General features: G+C 39.2%; 1 protein-coding gene across 1 annotated transcript in view; it reads right to left on the bottom strand.

Moving 5' to 3' along the window:
• The window catches only part of LOC109965182 (teneurin-3), a 620,836-nt gene that overhangs the window by 537,614 nt on the left and 75,629 nt on the right, over positions 1–7,593 (bottom strand). Inside the window, exon 2 of the mRNA XM_020608995.1 lies at positions 3,206–3,248. The gene's annotated coding sequence lies outside the window, so the exon portion shown is untranslated. The remainder of the gene's footprint in view (positions 1–3,205; positions 3,249–7,593) is intronic.

A 7,593-nucleotide genomic window follows, 5' to 3' on the forward strand; every position in this document is an offset into this window, starting at 1 on the left:
CACACACACACACACACACACACACACACACTCCGGCCACGCCATACAACTGCCATTAATTCCCTACAGTGCGATGGCATGGCCGGCTACTTATATCATTAAATATTCATTTGCAACCTTGTAGTTCACTAGGGGTGCACACTAATCGCAAGTACATATCAAACACCAGTCATTACCCACCATAGTCCATAGAGCCAAACCAAACACCAGGTAATCCTTCTTTAAAATAGCACATAGTCATAATCCCCACAATCTGTGGGTCACATGATTGACAGGTTGGTATGTTTTGGGGAAAGCATTCCTTTTCATTTATATATTGCATTTTAAAGTTAGAGTAACAGAAATGTCCTTTAAAAAAATATGTCAGAATGTCAAATTTCGTTCCTTCTTTCTTTCTTTAAAGCAGCTACGTCCCAGGGAGGGGCTACATAGGATAAAAGAGCTGTTCCAGTGGGGAATGGGGCATTTTTGCCCAAGGTTACAAAGGAGTCATCTAGTCATCTGAACTTAAAGTCAAAACTGAACCTAAAATATTAATTGCTTTACCCCCCCCCCTCCAACTGTCTTTTTCTTTAACTCAGCGAGATTTGCATTAATAATTCTGCATATAATGATATTGTCAATATACAGTAAGTGTATGGAAAATATCCTGTGTAAACCTGGACATGGCAAATTATGGAAGCATGACAGCATATGCTGGAGACGGTGACTAATGTGGCACAGTGTGCATAAAAACTGCATAATTTGGTGAAACTGCAATGATAACATGACATGGCGTACTACTGGCTGATCCAGTGGTGTGCACTTAATCACACTTTGCTAAAAGCTAAGGTACTGTTTCACACTAATCATCTAACACTTAAGTCAAATTTTAGGACTGTTCTGGTGGACATTTTTTAAAAGTTCCATCCAGACCACCTACTTACATATACAGGATAATATTATAGTTCAGAGGCTTTCCACTAGAGAGTGTTGAAGCGAGGCAGCCATTTTCTGTGAGCACCCTTTAATAAGAATATATATAATATTAGATCACGTTGCAGTAGATGACATTACAGTACATAACATATACAGTAAATGCATAATGGTAATCACAACTGAAAAGAGCTGGAAAAACCAGCAAAACTAATTGAAACGGAACAACCTGAATGACACTGGATGATGCATGTGTGTCATTTGTAAATATGACTGTAACCTTCTTTATTCAAGTAGGAATATATATTAAATTCCACAGTTATTACTAAACATAAAAATGCACAAAAAGGCCAGCCCATATCACCCATGTCCACTACTCAGTATTTGCTTTACACACAAAAGCTACAAGGCTTGGTTTATGCCCCAAAACTACTGTATCGGGTTTGGTTTTTGGTTATGGTTAGTTAGATTAAGTAACAAGTGGATTGAAGCTCAATCTGATGAAAACCCTGTGTGTCTCGCACAGATGCCAAAGGTGGCATTGTCTTGTGCCAAATGTACTTGACAAAACATTCCATACTTTATGCCATGGGAACGGCAAATGGATGTATGTGGCACCTTTCTGCACACTCAAAGCACTTTACACTATTTAGCCATTCACCCATTCACACACACACACACACATCAATGGCAGGAAGCCACATATCACCCCACATTCACACACTGATGACGACAGCCACTGGGAGCTTCTTGGTGTTCAGTGTCCTGCCCAAGTATACTTTGACAAGTGGACTGGAGAAGCTGGGATCAAACCACAAACCCTTTGGTTAGTGGACAAACTGCTCTACCTCACATTTATAATTGGCCAAAATAGAACGACGAGTATATTCAGATTGAAGAAGCTCAGAATGCAACACTGGCCTGGACTTTTTAGCATTGGGTGGGAGTGCAGGGCTTAGCCACAGTGGACAGCCATATGCAAATGTGTCCAACCTTGGGGCCTACTGGTTTGTGTGTTAAAAATGTCAGGGCTGAGATTTCAGTGTGCAGGCTGACCACTGACGCATGTCCAAATCTCAGCCATTGCCTCTCTGTCAGACACACACACATGCACACACAAGCATACACTCACACACAATTCTCTGACACATCCCTGAGGCCGATCAGTCCATTGTACAGGCCCTCCAGTGAGCCATAGCTTTTACATATATTAAAATGAGCCTTGGGTACAGAGCTGCCCCTGAAGACCAGCTACTCTCAGTCACAGTGCACACGAGAAGCACTGAGAACACACAATATATACACACAGGCAGCAGACCATAACTGAGGAAACACTGGTCTCTTCTTTTCAAACTGAAACTTTTCTTTACTTCATGGGATTCTTTAACTTTATTCACCTCTGGGAGTCCAAATGAAAGGGTTGGGACTTTTATTGGGGACTAAGGATTATAGAAAACATTATTAAGGGCCCAGAATATTCTTCTGTACTTTTATCAAAGCTTACCCACTACAGCCCGACAGTGTAACTGTTCCGCAAGTGTAAAAATAACAGAAGAGGACAAAATTGTTGTCTATGTCTCAAGTGTAAGTGTATCTGTTTTTTTTTGCACTGAGAATTTAAAATAAACTACAGTATCAAACCTCTAATCTATCTACAACAAACATCAATGCACCCCCACTTGGCACGGCAACATTTGGACCACATTAAACAGGTTTCTGTGCATGACCATCTGAGGAGCTGAAAAGAAATGTTTTGGTGGTGTTTTTATTATGTACAATGAACTACATACTGTTCAAAACCAGGTGCAAGAAAAAGTGCAAGGTATTTGCAGATGTGTGAGAAAAGGTGCTTCACTCAAGTGAGTCAGCTCCTCATAAGTGAAAATAAAACTGGGTAAAATGTTATTCTTGTAGATGAGGAAGGTATTTGGGTTTTCATTTAATATCACTAAAACAAAAATTTGTAATTTGTTCAACATTTATTTTTAAAATGAAAAAGGATGTTGGCTGGATGTTAAATATTTTTCTTTTCACTGTGAGGCAGACTGAACTGATTTGGCCTGAAGATACCCCAAGACATCTGAGTTGCTCAGCAGCAAAAAAGACAGAGTATATAAAGGTGAAATTGGGACAGTGCAGGAACCCAAACTAAGCAGCTGAAGAACAACAAATTCAGCAAGCCTACCCTTTATTAGTGCTTTCGTTTGGATGACTTGTTCTTTTGACAGTGGACACTTGCTGTTAAATTCACATCTCAAGATGTGAGAGTTTTCAAGAAGGAAACACTTACCACAGTAGTCGTCTTCAGTGATGTCTTGAATTTGGCTGAAGCTCTGAAAATGAAATAGGAAATAAGTCTATTAACAGGGTGAAAAAAGTATTAATTGAAAGAGAAATGAGGATGAAATTTAGCCAAAATTTTCAACTAAAAAATAAACAAATTACACCACATTCACAGAGGACTGGGGAGGTACAAGTGTGATACAGAAGGCAACCTGTAAGCAAGAAAAAGAGAAATCTTTGTCCTCTTCTAAGTAATTTTTAGTACACTTGTAACTATAGTACCAGATCATAAAAATGGAACCTGCTCTCCAAAAAAAGGACAAACCTCCACTAAGAATACATCAGAGAGAAGCATCTTCATGTATACCTACTGAAACAATAGTTATTACCGTATGTTCTTCTAATCATTATTTAGTAAGCAATTGTCTTTAGTGTCTTATTAAATTTAACTACTGCATAACCCCTGCTTAAACATGGTTGGCTTGAAAGTAGGTTTACTGTATTCAAGCACTTATTTATTTCAGAACTGGAGCAATAAATAATAAAAGTATGCTGAAAGACAAGTAAACAATTAACTCTAGCTGATAAAGGGATGAACATTAGTGATCTAGGACAAACGGTATTGTGGAGATAATATCTCAGATTTGGTTTAAACAGATTTTGTTTTTCTTACTGAGATGTAGTCCTGTGAGAAATGGTTAGGTACTGTCAATTCTCAGATCAAAGCTGGCATAAACAAATAAATCATATTATTATCAAAATACACAGTCACAAGAAAAAGTAATGACACTGTTTGCAATTTCCTGGTTTTCTGCATATTTTTTTCATGGAATGTGATCTGATCTTCACCAAAGTCACAAATACCAACAAACACAATATTTCTAAGATGACAAAACACAAGAACCATAGAGTAATAGCTAAGGACTTGAAGGCTCTATTGGAGTTGGTTAACATCTCTGTTCATGAGTCAGCCATATGCAAAATATTAACCAATCAATCATATATAAAACAACCAATGAGGACTGAGTATGAGAATAAAATCAAAATAAAAACAGCTGACCACAGGGGAACCCTGTGCTTGCTTGGCGAACTTGGAAGTACAAATAGGCTTCATTTTCTTTATATGTTACTAATTTGTTCTGCCAAATACAGTTTGGAGATCATGTGACATTCATCACATTAACTTGACATCTTGTGTCTGAGATAGGAAAACAAAGTGAAATGCATCGGCAGTGAACCCTATGGACATGCACTTTGTATAAATGTTCCCTTATCAGGTAAAAAATGTTGATTTATTAGCAGCAGACAGTTAGGTTTGTTTGTTTTGTTAGTACAAAAGTTTAAACAGATACTAGTATGACTGTGCAGAGTCAGAATGCTTATTGCTTTATTTCATTCATTACTCATTATCTTAAAAGATACTGTGTACCAGAAATTAGTGGCCCAAGTCCTTATTTACTTGAACTGCAAACCAGGACCAGACTTACAAAACAAACATTTTATTGCTGATTTCCTCTGTATTATGAAATTATAAAACATACTGTATGTCTTAATAAGAAACTTTCATGTTTTCTAAAGTGTTCATGCTGCTTACTGTTTTGGAAAATTTTAATATCTTTCATGATGTAGGTTGCCTTCAAAAGCAACTCACACAGACACTGAGGTCCTTCCACAGCACCTCTATTGGGCTGAGGTTTGGGCTCTGACTGGGCCACTCCAAAAGGTGGATTTTGTGTCTCCAAAGCCATTCTGTAGTAGATTTAGGGTCACTGTTCTGCTGCATCACCCAGCTTGTTCTGAGCTTCAGATTGCCAACAGCCACCCTGACATTATCCTGTAGGAAACCTTGATAGACTCTGGAATTCATTTCCCCCTCCACAATGGCAAGTGGTCCAGGTTCAGAGGTAGCAAATCAGCCCCAAATCATGATGCTTGCCTCTAAAGTACTTTACTGTTGGGATGTTTTCATGTTGGCACGCAGCTTTCTTTTTATGCCATACATAGTGCTGCAGGTTCTTCCAAAAAACATTATATCTTCATTTCATCTGTCCACAGGACACATTATATCTTCAGTTCATCTGTCCACAGGACATTTGCCCTGTAGTGTTGTGGAGTGTTAAGGTGGTCTTTGGCAAACTTCAGGTATACTGCAATGTTGTTTTTGGAAAGCAGTGGCTTCCTCCGTGGTGTCCTGCCATGGATACCATGCCTGTTTAATATAATCACAATCACACACCAACACTTCTGAGCACAGTGAAAATTGCACATGCATACCATCAGTGAAAAGCCTGGATACACTTTATCATTTAACTGAATGTGAAAATGTGTCCCAACATTGGATTGGTAGTGTAAATTCATGCCAGTACACACCCACACACTGCATTTTTGTAGAATTTGTTTTTGTCAAATAACATTAGAAATATGAGTGAAGATAAAAATCTACTGAGCATAGTGCTTATTCATAATTCACAGTTTGAGGTCACACTGTCAGTCCTCTCTCTCACTCCCTCTCTCTTTCTCCCTCTCTGTCTAACCCAGGTTGAACTTGTGAACTCTGTATTCCTTATCCACAGAGTGAGGGCAGTCAAAGTGCACCACAGTTTTTCCAAAGTGCCTCCAAGTGGAAATCATGAAGTATGGAGGGAAGAATGAGAGACAGAGAGGAGGAAAAAAAGATGGAGCAAGAAAGAGGTCTACCTGTGTACCGGAGGGATGGAGGTCAAAAGGCTGTGATTGCCAAAAGCTGCTAATGGAACATGGAGTGCCTGAACATAGCACCTTGTGGCTCTTGTAAAACTTGGGCAAACTAAACAGAGCTACAGAGGAGCGTAGGCTTCAGGCAGCGCAAGAAGCCAGACTTGGAGTGGGTAAGATCGCTTCAAAGTCCAGCAGAAAAAAACATTTCTGTCAAGAGTCTGGCTCAAATAGTGAATAGTAGCTTTGTTTTTTAAATCATTCAAGTTAGTCACATGGAAGTGATCCCCATTAAAGTTACACTTTCAGAAAAGGACAAAGTCATTTTGAACAATGCTTTTAAAAATGCTTCTTTATGACAGCGTTCCATATTATGTCACAAAGGGGAGTCAGTGCACTGTAGGTCGTAATTTGTCTGAGCAGGTAAATTTGTTGTTTTTTGGCTAGTTTTGCTTTGCGGTGAATTATTGTTTTATGCATGTTGCACAAACTCCAGCCATGAATTCCGGTTTCCCTAACAGGACAATGAACGAAGCTAGTTTTCACACCTGGGTGCATTTGTGCAGGTGAAAAGACAGGACTTCATTGTATCAAAAAACATGGTCGTGTACAGCTCATTTTAGACAGGAGGATCATGTTCCTGACCATATAATGGAGTTCATAATGAGATGTCGAACTCAGGACTATGTGAGACTGACAGCTGGTGTGGTTCCTTCAGTACACACAGCTGCTTCACAATGTCCACTGTCAGCAACAGCTTCTCATAGATCTGATCTGGAGTCACAGATCCAGCTTGACAAAACTGGACTATGCACAGTAAGACCTGTTTTTTCATGCTTGCCAACCAAATTTATAAGCATAATGATTTAAGTCAGCAGAGAATGTGCATTAAGTATTTAGAACAGCATAGCTCAAGAATTACATTTTTATCAGATTGCCATTATTTCTTCTAAACTTGTCTGGTCTTTTTAACAACTATGAGGCTCTGGTCTCTTATATGGACATGGGTATATATTTTCAACCTTTTCACTGTCAGGAATAGAAAACTGATCCATGTTTTCTGTTTTTAAACTTGAACTGCCTTTTTATTGACATCACGTCCACTTTGTTATTTTGTTTCTTTGTTAGAGGCGGGAATAGAATGCTTTCACAATAATCACTCCAGGGGCACTATTTTCCTACAAAAGGGTGCAGCGCTAAACTTGTGCTTAAAGTCCAGGTGCAATTTGAATATGGGTGTGTTAAATAGGGTTTTACAATTCTGGGGCCTATTTCAAGAAGGCGGTTTTGTCGAAACTCAGAGTTTGTTAACCCCGAAATGAGGGAACCTCGGAGTTTTCGGTTTCAGAAACGGAGGTAACTTAAACCCGTGAAAGCGGGGTAAGTTAAACCCGTTTCACAAAGAGAGGTAATCTAAACTCAGAGTCAGTTACTATGGCAACTTACTCTGTGAACCTAACCTGCTGGGGAGCAGGTTTTGTTCGGGAAACTCAGAGTTTCCTCCGGTCTCCGCCCCTTTTTAAAGTGAAAGGTGTTTAATACCTCATTTAATCTTTCAGTACATTCATAGATTGCACACGTTTCCGTCACGCAGAGACCAAAATGGCGTGTCCATTCATAGAGGATCCTGTAGATGAGGACGCTGTATTAATTCGCAGGGAATTGCATTTACGTCGGGAGAGGATATTGAGGCCACGAGTT

This window comes from Monopterus albus, unplaced genomic scaffold (assembly GCF_001952655.1).
Source record: "Monopterus albus unplaced genomic scaffold, M_albus_1.0 scaffold97.1, whole genome shotgun sequence".
Lineage (NCBI taxonomy): Eukaryota > Metazoa > Chordata > Actinopteri > Synbranchiformes > Synbranchidae > Monopterus > Monopterus albus.